This window comes from Rana temporaria, chromosome 2 (genome assembly GCF_905171775.1).
Source record: "Rana temporaria chromosome 2, aRanTem1.1, whole genome shotgun sequence".
Lineage (NCBI taxonomy): Eukaryota > Metazoa > Chordata > Amphibia > Anura > Ranidae > Rana > Rana temporaria.
Window position 1 is genome coordinate 469274322 of NC_053490.1, and position 10809 is coordinate 469285130.

Below are 10809 nucleotides of genomic sequence, written 5' to 3' on the forward strand. Positions count from 1 at the left end.
TCAGGTCTGAGCTGTGAAAGTCTTGGCAAACATACTGACTGTATGAACGCGTCCTGTTGCAGCTTTTCTATAAAAATCGAAGATATCTAATGTAACCAATGAAACAAAAACACACACAGGCACTGTGGCTAAGTACAGGAAAATGTACAGGTTCAAGTGAACAGGCTGGCTCTACGTGACACACAAAATCACGTGCAAATTGCTCCACAAAAATCACAAAGTGGGAACTCTCATTCCTGCTATGTGATGATGTGAATCGGGCCTTGAGCAGAACTAAAATCCATGCAGATAAGACGTGCAATGCATTTTCTGCAATAAAATAAACACCTGCCTGTTTGCAGCCTTCCTTAAAATGTAGTTGGAGCTCCGCATGCGCAGCCCAGATTAAATTCCTGGCACAGTGCCTGTGCGCCACATCATCCCGCACTAGCCAATCAAGACAGACAAAGACCGAGACCCAGAAGAAAGATGCTGGCGCAGGCGAGTGACCTCGCAAGCATTAGACCATTGGAGCTGGGGTAAGTATTGTGGACTTTAGATCCACTTTTACATTTTACAACAATGTGCAACCTGCATTTCCACATTACCAGAATGAGATGTCAGCTTCCATATTTCTCTCAGTAAAAGGTTCATTTTAATCTTTGCACAACACTACAAGCAGAATCAGGAGGGCTGATCACAAGTCACTGACATGACTTCCTATGCTGTGCAGCTTCCTCTCTGCTTCCTGTGCAATCGGCTACATTCAAAGTTCTGCATGTGAGACATCAAGGATGAAGGAAAGGTTAGATCCTTTTTTAAAGCTGACATTTAGTTATAGCAATATTTACATTGGAACGGTTTATGCAGCTTGGACCAATGCAAGTTACTGTATGTATCATAGCAGGTCTGTGGTGTCCCTATGGAAGCTGGAAAACACCGAGGCATGTTGGCCATACATGGCTTAGTTTTTCTTTTTCTTTTATTCAGACAGCAGACTGAAAATTGATTCAACTGATGAATAGAGGTTGGAGGAATCCTCCCTACTGCGCTTCTGTATGTTGACAGTGGGGGGGACTCCTCCACTGTCAGAATACACAGATCAGCACTGCAGCTGCCGATTGAGTGGCTCCCCCCAACAGGGCCATTCAAACAGAAGTGGATCAATAGATCGACATCAGTTGAGTACCAGCGGCCACACATACATTAAAATGCGGCCACCTTCTACTGCACTTGCTGAAGTTTATTCCACCTTTGGCCACCACTAAACTCCACCAGCTTCCTGTGCCAAGTGGCTGCCCTGCTGCATTGTAAACACAGGCGGTCATTTGCTTGGAACAGACCTCATTCAGGGAACACTTTGCATTTCCTCAATAAATACAAACTGCTCTCTGAATGGATGAGGTGGAGAGGCAGGATAGTGCCATCACAATATCCATCTAGTCCATTTAGAGAACGCTTTAAAAGATATAAGAAATAAGTAATAGACCAAATGCTGTGGTGACTTAAAAGTGGAAATAAGAGCAACATTACAAAACATATGTGGCAGGCTCTTTATTACAATTTCTCTTATGCAATAAAATAAACCTACCTGCCTACTCGCAGGTCTTCTGCGGCCGGGATGACCGACTTACATTCACAGGAGTTAGGTCATCCCATGCAAGTCAATCAAAACTTTAGTTCTGCTCCAAAGAAGAAAATTCACAGTGCTTAAAATGTTCATGAACCCCTCCTGGTAATGAAGGGCATGAAGCACTCAGTCCTGTTCCAATCCATCTCGTAGTTGCTGAGCAGTGTCTGAAAGCTCGCTTACTACCCCCTTCCACACACCACTTTTGGAAAACACTGCTAACAAGAACACAAATACATTACGTGGACTGATTGACAGTGTTCATCTCTGGCAGGAGACGCACGCTGGAGACAAGAGCCGTCATTCAGTACAGCAGGGGGAGGTGTCAGCTCTATTTATTATACAATCCCTGACTATTCATTTACAATAGTAAAAAATAAATAAACAGTCAGCGCTGCTGTGCGAGACATCTGCTCCTGCAGTGGATGTTTTTCAACCAACAGTCCTGCAGTACAGAGTGGTTGTTTACTATTGATAATGCGAAAAAAACAGTCAGCACTTGCAGGGCTGTGTGATCCATCTGCTGGAGCCGTGTATACTTATTATAACCCAGAAGATCTTTCACACAGTCCCCCAGCACCGACTGATGGTTGGCTAGGGAACACCCATTAATTGGGCTTCAGCCTGGGGTGGAGCTATAGAACAGTACGAACAGAAAAGTATTTTTTATTTTATTTTTTAAACCACTCCAAAGATCTGGAAACACAAAAAGGACTCACTCGAGCCCTACAGCTGTATTGGAAGGTGCACTGGCCGTGTCGTTCACTGCAAATCCATTTTTTAGATTATTATTTCAGCACAACAGCGATAAACAGGATCCAATGAAATGCTAGCATTTTATTGGATCCCATTATCACAGTTCTGCTGGAATAAAAATCCTTTTAAATGAAGAAACTCCTGGGTTGCCGGCTTATCTTTTCTGCTATGGACTGCAAAGACGTAAACAAAACCAAGTGTTACGAGTATTGGGTACCCTTGGGGATTCTACAGGAATTTTCACTTTCTGGTGATAATTCTTCTTCAATATAATGCTGGTTGCAGCATCTGAGCCTAGTGGATTATACAGCTCTCTGTCCTCCATCTGACACCCCCATTGCCCAAGGGATGGCAAGGCACAGCACTAACAGAAGTCTGTGTGTACGTGGATTTGTCTCACACGTGGACATAATGTTCTGGTCCAGATCACCATTTTATTTTTAATTTTTATTTTTTAATACAAAAAACACACGCATACAAGCTGGAAAACCTGCATATTCAATGCAAAAATAGGACACTTATGAGCAAAAAGCAGCTCTGGCTGCACGACTCCCCTGGTCTCCACCACTGCCCCCCAGACTCATCTGTTCACCAATTCAGGTACCTATCCTCCCCTGGGTTGAATGTCTCCCAGCATTGTTAAACCTGCTTTGTATAAGCCTAGGATGTCAAAGTCCCATCATTTAGCCTCGCTTCACAAGGAAATTCTATAGATCATAGGTCTACAACCTGTGGGCAGCGGCCCAACGCCGGGCAGTAGCACCTCTGCTGCCGGGTCGCGGAGGAGGCAAGTAATGTCAGCGGCGTGGCCGCCCTTACTTACAGGGTCGCAAAGGCTGCTCTACACAGAGGTGCAGCCGCGACCCAGAAGAGAGAGAATGGCATCATCTCTCATCGCCCGCCCTCACTCTCATCTCTTCCTCGCATGTGCCTGCGTTTCACCTGCAGCTATTTTACCGTGCCAAGGAGAGGCTGACAGCGTTGTGCCTGGCTGCAAGTACTTTGCAATCCTGGGGGCTTGATTTTACGTGTAAATTAACTAATGACAAACTGTTATTTTTTGGGTGGCAGCCAGGTAACTGTGGCAATCTCCATGATGCTAGCAGGCAGCGTGGCAAGCGACATCCTCATCTGGTGGTAGACAGTGGCAAGTGACATCCTCATTTGGTGGTAGACAGTGGCAAGTGGCATCCTCATCTGGCGGAAGACATAGTGGCAAGTGACATCGTCATCTGGCGGAAGACATAGTGGCAAGTGACATCGTCATCTGGCGGAAGACATAGTGGCAAGTGACATCGTCATCTGGCGGAAGACATAGTGGCAAGTGACATCGTCATCTGGCGGAAGACATAGTGGCAAGTGACATCGTCATCTGGCGGAAGACATAGTGGCAAGTGACATCGTCATCTGGCGGCAGACATAGTGGCAAGTGACATCGTCATCTGGCGGAAGACATAGTGGCAAGTGACATCGTCATCTGGCGGCAGACATAGTGGCAAGTGACATCGTCATCTGGCGGCAGACATAGTGGCAAGTGACATCGTCATCTGGCGGCAGACATAGTGGCAAGTGACATCGTCATCTGGCGGCAGACATAGTGGCAAGTGACATCGTCATCTGGCGGCAGACATAGTGGCAAGTGACATCGTCATCTGGCGGCAGACATAGTGGCAAGTGACAACATCATCTGGTGGCAGACATAGTGGCAAGTGACAACATCATCTGGTGGCAAACATAGTGGCAAGTGACAACATCATCTGGTGGCAGACATAGTGGCAAGTGACAACATCATCTGGTGGCAGACATAGTGGCAAGTGACATACTCATCTAGTTGCAGGTGACACGCTCAAGGCTCCCACCGATTCTGCATTATGGTAAGTTGAACTATTTCATTTTATATTACAATGTAATGATAGAAATAATGTGTTTCAATCATCCTGACACCATAATAACCATGGTGCCAGGAAGATTGAAGCACTAACACCAGCCATTGCCCGCGAAAAATCGCTTAACCCCCGCGCCGACCCTCCCGGGCCTTGGCACAATTTACTTGCACACAGCCGGTCCATGGTGCCAAAAAGGCTGGGGACCACTGCTGTAGATAGAGTCACATCATTACATGGCACTGTTCTCTGCAGTATTTAGGATCCAAAAGAATATACGATACATACACAATAATGGAGCCCACTCCTTCTAAAGATATGTGAATATCACAAACAAAAAAAATCTCTTATTTCATTTACATTGTGACTAATGTGCAATCTGTGAAGCAACTGTGCGAAAGCAACAACCATCTATCTCTACAATCATATTAGTGAAAGAACAAGTAAGCAGATCAGAGAAATTGTAACATATATAGTCACAGGAGATCAAAGTTTCTGTGTTTGAATCTTTGTAGAATCCTGTAAATCCCTGGTGCCCAGCCTGCTGCCATTTGGTATTTGCTGTGAGGCCCTTTGTGGGACCCAGCGCTCACTAGGGGAAGCAATCATTTATAAGGGAGGCTTTAATGACAGTGAACTCTAGCAGTCTCATGTTGCATGTCCTCGCTCTCTGACAATTTTCTGTCGTGTCTATTTACTCTCAAAGCACCCACGTTGCATGACTTCAGTTCCTGATCATCTCCTCTACTATATCTGAAGTCTGACAGTCTTCTATTGTATATGGAACATTATGTGTGGCCCTTTGGAGCGGTCAGGGGCCACAGCAGAGGCCTTGTATGTAGACAACCACTGCTGTAAAAGCTCAGAATTTTTCACCACAATGTGATGCAAAACTGCTATCTTTTCAAGACCTAACACTGTGCATACAGAGAGATTGTCAGAAACAACCTCAATAGATACATGCAAACCATTGTATGAAAATTCAACTAGAAGAGGTGAAGGTTATAACGGGTGGGCGCTGCAATGTTGGGGCTATCATTAGGTAAAGCTGGTACTGTGATAGAATGTAACAGCCAGTGTAAGACAGCCAGTGTTGCAGGAGATGGACTGTGCCAAGCACACAATGGTGGCATGGCTCAGTCTTGTGCAATGCCAGCTGTCAGTTGTCATATTAGCTGCTCACACAATGCTGGTCTTACCCAACAATAACCCGACATGTCAGCGCCTGCCTACTCGCTGGAAATAGCACTTAATGACTTGGCCGCCAGAGAGTTAATTCCAGTTGTCAGGGTGAATGAAAATTTCCCAGCCTTTCCGTAGACATGGCTCACATGTCTACACCCAACAACCACCAACAAGGTGTCATTCTCACCTAGGAGTGTGTGAACATTCATTTTTTTCATGCTTTTGTTAGAATGGACGCTCACCCATAAACATGACCTCCTTTCCTCTGCCTCCCCCCCCTTTTATACAATTGGAATTAAACAAAAATACTTTTAAATTTTTCACTTTTGACTTCCTGCATCCTTACCTTGGCAAGGATGGCAATCATGTCCATGGTGATATCTGAGCAGACATGCCATAGGTCTTTAGGACCTGACAGAGCCCTGTGGTATGCCTGCACATATGCCCCCAAAGCTCTATGAATGTGCAGAAAGCTACAGGTCTCTGTCTATGGGACCCGGGAGAGAATATAGTTACTGTATGTCTGCACATGTGTGGGTTCTTGTGCAGACGGGGCACTGCCATGTCCCACAGACTACAAGTGTCTGCAAATGCACGGGATCTCAGCCCAAGCTCACCGGAGCAGCGAGCAGGAAGAACGTGGGACTGGAAGAAGGACAACACTGCATGCCATGGAATTAAGCCCCGTACACACGATCCAAAAATCGTACGAAAAATGCCGCTTTCAAAACGATCGCACGATAATCGGATCGTTAGTACAGAGCTTTCGACAGCCGATCAGCACTGTCCATCTGATTTTATTCTATCGGACATGCACGGAAATGTTTTTCGTATGATGCCAGATGGTACGATTTTCGTTTAATCAGTACAGCTGTCAGTCGAAAATGCAATACAAATGCATTACAAACAGTGCTGTGGAGTCGGAGTCAAGGAGTCGGAGGAGGTTTTGGGTACCTGGAGTCGGAAAACAATGCACCGACTCTGAGCCTAGGTTCACACTGCTGCGAATTCAAAAATCGCGGTAAAATGCGCGATTTTACCGCGATTTTGCGGCCGCGATTTTGCCCGCAATTTCATGTAAATCGCGGCCAGAAATCGCAAAAAGTAGTACAGGAACTACTTTTTGAAATCGCAGATGCGTTGTCACACTGATTAGGACAGTGCCATTGCCGACAATTGCCGCCGATTTGAGATGCGATTTGACATGTCAAATCGCATCTCAAATCGTTCCAAATCGTACCCAGTGTGAACCAGGGCTGACTCCTACTAAATTTAGATTGGAATTAAAAAAGCAAGTTTAAATGTCCCAATTCACAAAAAGTTATAATTAATGACTTCTCTACTGTAAGAATAAGGATCAATGCATGCAGTGCCTCACGTAACCGCAAAACTAACACGTTAAGTGACCGTAAAGAAGCATGCTTTTCATGTGTTTCACTATATGGCACGCAACGCACAATTAGGAGGAGTCGGAAGTACAAAAAACTGAGGAGTCGGATCATTTATCTACCGACTCCACAGCCCTTATTACAACACACGACATCACTTCCGATTTTTTATTCTGTCATACGAGAATTTCGTGACTTTAGTAAACTCATCAGATTCGACATGAGATTAGCATACAAAAAAAAAAAAAAAAACGGACGATCATTTGTCCGATGAATCGGATCGTGTGTACGGGCATTAGAACGTTTTTGTTTTTTTTAAATACAAACAGAACAATTTCCAAAATAAAAAATTGCAGGTAGGTACAGCACATTCACCATGAACAAACATCAATAAACCTACATGTCATATAGACTGGTCAACACATCACATGTAAATCTGTGTCTTGTGATCCAGTGAAGGGATCCCCTGTGTACAAGTCGGGCCATTGAGAATGGATGACAACGCACCCCAAAATCATACCGGAATATATAGAGGTACAACGGAGCCCAATGCTGGTATATATATATATATATATATATATATATTATCAGCTAGCAAGAAATCAATATACTGTGTGTCAGTTTCAAACAAAATAAATAATCTATGTATAACATAAACTTAAAGTGTAAGTAAACCCACCTATCATTTTCAGCCAAGGAAGCTGCCATCTTTGCCTATGTTTAATCCTCAACTGCCATGGTGCTGCACATGTGATCAGTTATGACACCAGCCATTGGATGGTTTGACAGTTTGGTTGAGAGCACAACCAATGTGACAGTTAGCAATCCCGGCATGCCGGAAATGTAACTGCTTTTTGAAACTGTTAAATCGATGGGTTTACTTCCGCTTTAATATAAAAGTACTTGAAATTCAAGAAATCGTGTGTAAAGAAACAATTATAAAACCATCTGTAAATCAGTTCATTAAGTTGCAACAAATCATCCACAAAACATGGGGACATCCAAATCCTTTATCCACAAACAGCGGAAATGGAGCGCCCATCACCCAGAGGTATGTATGCAGATTACCAGGGATTTATGGCCATTTTATATTTATGGTGCTTTATGACTTTTAACATTTTTATTAAGCACTTTTATATTAAAAGGATGAGTTCACCTAACATCTCCTAACACCTCCCACTCCTGCAGGCTCTTCCCCGCCCATCTCCTCGCATTACTGGCCCCTGTCAACACTGGCCTATCTCCTCATGTCACTGGCTCCTGCCCATGCCAACAGTGGCCCATCTCCTCACATCACTGGCCCATGCCAACAGTGGCCCATCTCCTCACATCACTGGCCCCTGCCCATGCCAACACTGGCCCATCTCCTCACATCACTGGCCCCTGTCAACACTGGCCCATCTCCTCATGTCACTGGCTCCTGCCCATCTCATGTCACTGGCCCATATCCTCACATCACTGGCCCCTGCCCATGCCAACAGTGGCCCATCTCCTCACAACACTGCCCCCTGCCCATGCCAACAGTGGTCCATCTCCTCACATCACTGGCCCCTGCCCACACTGGCCCATCTCCTCACATCACTGGCCCCTGCCCATCTCATGTCACTGGCCCATATCCTCACATCACTGGCCCCTGCCCACACTGGCCCATCTCCTCACATCACTGGCCCCTGCCCACACTGCCCGTCTAATGTCACTCGCCGATCTCCTCATGTCACTGGCCCCTGCCAGTCCCCACACTGGCCCATCTCCTCACATCACTGGCTCCTGCCCATGCCAACACTGGCCCATCTCCTCACTGGCCCCTGCCAACATTGGCCCACCTCCTCACATCACTGGCCCATCTCATGCCCACGCTGGCCTATCTCCTCACATCACTGGCCCCTGCCCACACTGGCCCATCTCCTCACATCACTGACCCCTGCCCGTGCCCACACCGGCCCATCTCCTCACATCACTGGCCCATCTCCTCGTGTCATTGGCCCCTGCCAACACTGGCCTATCTCCTCACATTACTGGCCCTTGCCCACACTGCCGGTCTCATGTCACTGGCCCATCTCCTCACGTCACTGGCCCCTGCCCATCCCCACACTGGCCCATCTCCTCACATCACTGGCTCCTGCCCATGCCAACACTGGCCCATCTCCTCACATAACTGGCCCCTGCCCATCTCGTGTCACTGGCCCATCTCCTCACATCACTGGCTCCTGCCCATGCCAACACCGGCCCATCTCCTCACTTCACTGGCCCCTGCCCACCTCACTGGCCCCTGCCAACATTGGCCCACCTCCTCACATCACTGGCCCATCTCATACCCACGCTGGCCTATCTCCTCACATCACTGGCCCCTGCCCATCTCATGTCACTGGCCCATCTTCTCACATCACTGGCCCCTGCCCGTCCCCACACTGGCCCATCTCCTCACTTCACTGGCCCCTGCCCACCTCACTGGCCCCTGCCAACATTGGCCCACCTCCTCACATCACTGGCCCATCTCATACCCACGCTGGCCTATCTCCTCACATCACTGGCCCCTGCCCATCTCATGTCACTGGCCCATCTTCTCACATCACTGGCCCCTGCCCGTCCCCACACTGGCCCATCTCCTCACTTCACTGGCTCCTGCCCATGCCAACACTGGCCCATCTCCTCACATCACTGGCTCCTGCCCATGCCAACACTGGCCCATCTCCTCACATAACTGGCCCCTGTCCATCTCGTGTCACTGGCCCATCTCCTCACATAACTGTCTCCTGCCCATGCCAACACTGGCCCCTGCCCGTCCCCATACTGGCCCATCTCCTCACATCACTGGCCCCTGCCCATCTCATGCCACTGGCCCATCTCCTCACACAACTGGTCCCTGGTCTCTTCCTATCACCTCTGGTCTGTCTGTCTCTCTTGTCCGCTCTCTCGGTGGGGGGGGGGGGTATATGTGTGGCCCCCATCCCCCGGCTCGCTCTCGCTCTCCTCGGACACAAAGGACCCCCTCCTCCGCTCCTCACACCGAGTACGTTATGTCCTCCCCGGGACTCCCTCCACACCGAGCCCCGTGTAAACGCCCCTACACACCGCCGGAGGAGGGAAAGTCCTCAGCCCGGAGCCCCGAACACCACACGGGGGAGGGGGACACATAGAACCCACAGGGGCCCCTCACCCGTCCTCCTCACACTCTGTACTCACCCCGCTCTCCGATCCCAGCTCAGCCTGGACACAGTCCGCTATGAGGAATGAGGGGAAGGGGAGGAGGAGGGGGAGGGGCCCCGCCGCCTGGAGGGGGAGACAGGACAAAGGGGGGCTGTGCTGGGGACACGTGACACCTACCGCTCCTCAGAACTTCTACATTCTACTTACCTCTCCCCTATCATCATCATTATACAGAAACTTCTACAGCGACATACATTATACAGGAGGGCCTGATGCGCAGAGCTGACAATCTAATAGTCCATCCCCAATACACACCCAGCCATATTACACCCCCACCCCCCTACACTCAGTATATAGGTTTTATTTCATTTCTAATAGAGTAAGGGTGGATTAAGACCCCTGGCAGGTCTTTTCTCCATCTGTGTCCCATGGGGGAGATTTCCCTTAACTTCCTGTCCCATAACCAAAACAGGAAGTGAGAGGAAATCCCTGCAAAGTGATGGGACCCCAGAGGTGTCTCCACAACTGATGTCCCCATTAGGATTTAATGCGAATCCCCCTGAAACGTTCGGGTCACACCTGGGTGTTTTCTAATGCTTTTTCCTACAGCCAATTTACCATGGTTTCCTATGGGACGCGGTCACACCTAGGCTTGTTTCAGCCGCTGTGTTTTTGGAAAGGGTCAGGGACTTTTTTAACCGCCTCCCGCCCACCATTATAGACAAATAACAGCAAGTGGGACCAGGGCCGGATTTGCTCTCCCTGCCGCCCCAAGGCCAGGTTCCGGAATGCACCCCCTGCCCGCCAACCAAACTCCCCCCCCCCCCAAATCAACGGAGAA

At 48.2% G+C, this 10809-nt stretch overlaps 1 protein-coding gene across 2 annotated transcripts in view; it reads right to left on the reverse strand.

Annotated features, from left to right (window-relative positions):
• ST3GAL6 (ST3 beta-galactoside alpha-2,3-sialyltransferase 6) overlaps positions 1–10074 on the reverse strand; it is a 220123-nt gene extending 210049 nt beyond the window's left edge. The window contains exon 1 of one of the 2 annotated variants that reach the window (XM_040338708.1): positions 10005–10074. The gene's annotated coding sequence lies outside the window, so the exon portion shown is untranslated. Of the gene's footprint in view, positions 1–1570; positions 1940–10004 lie in introns of those variants that run through there. The other variant, XM_040338710.1, reaches the window with a different exon arrangement.
• Between the last annotated feature and the right edge of the window lie 735 nt (positions 10075–10809).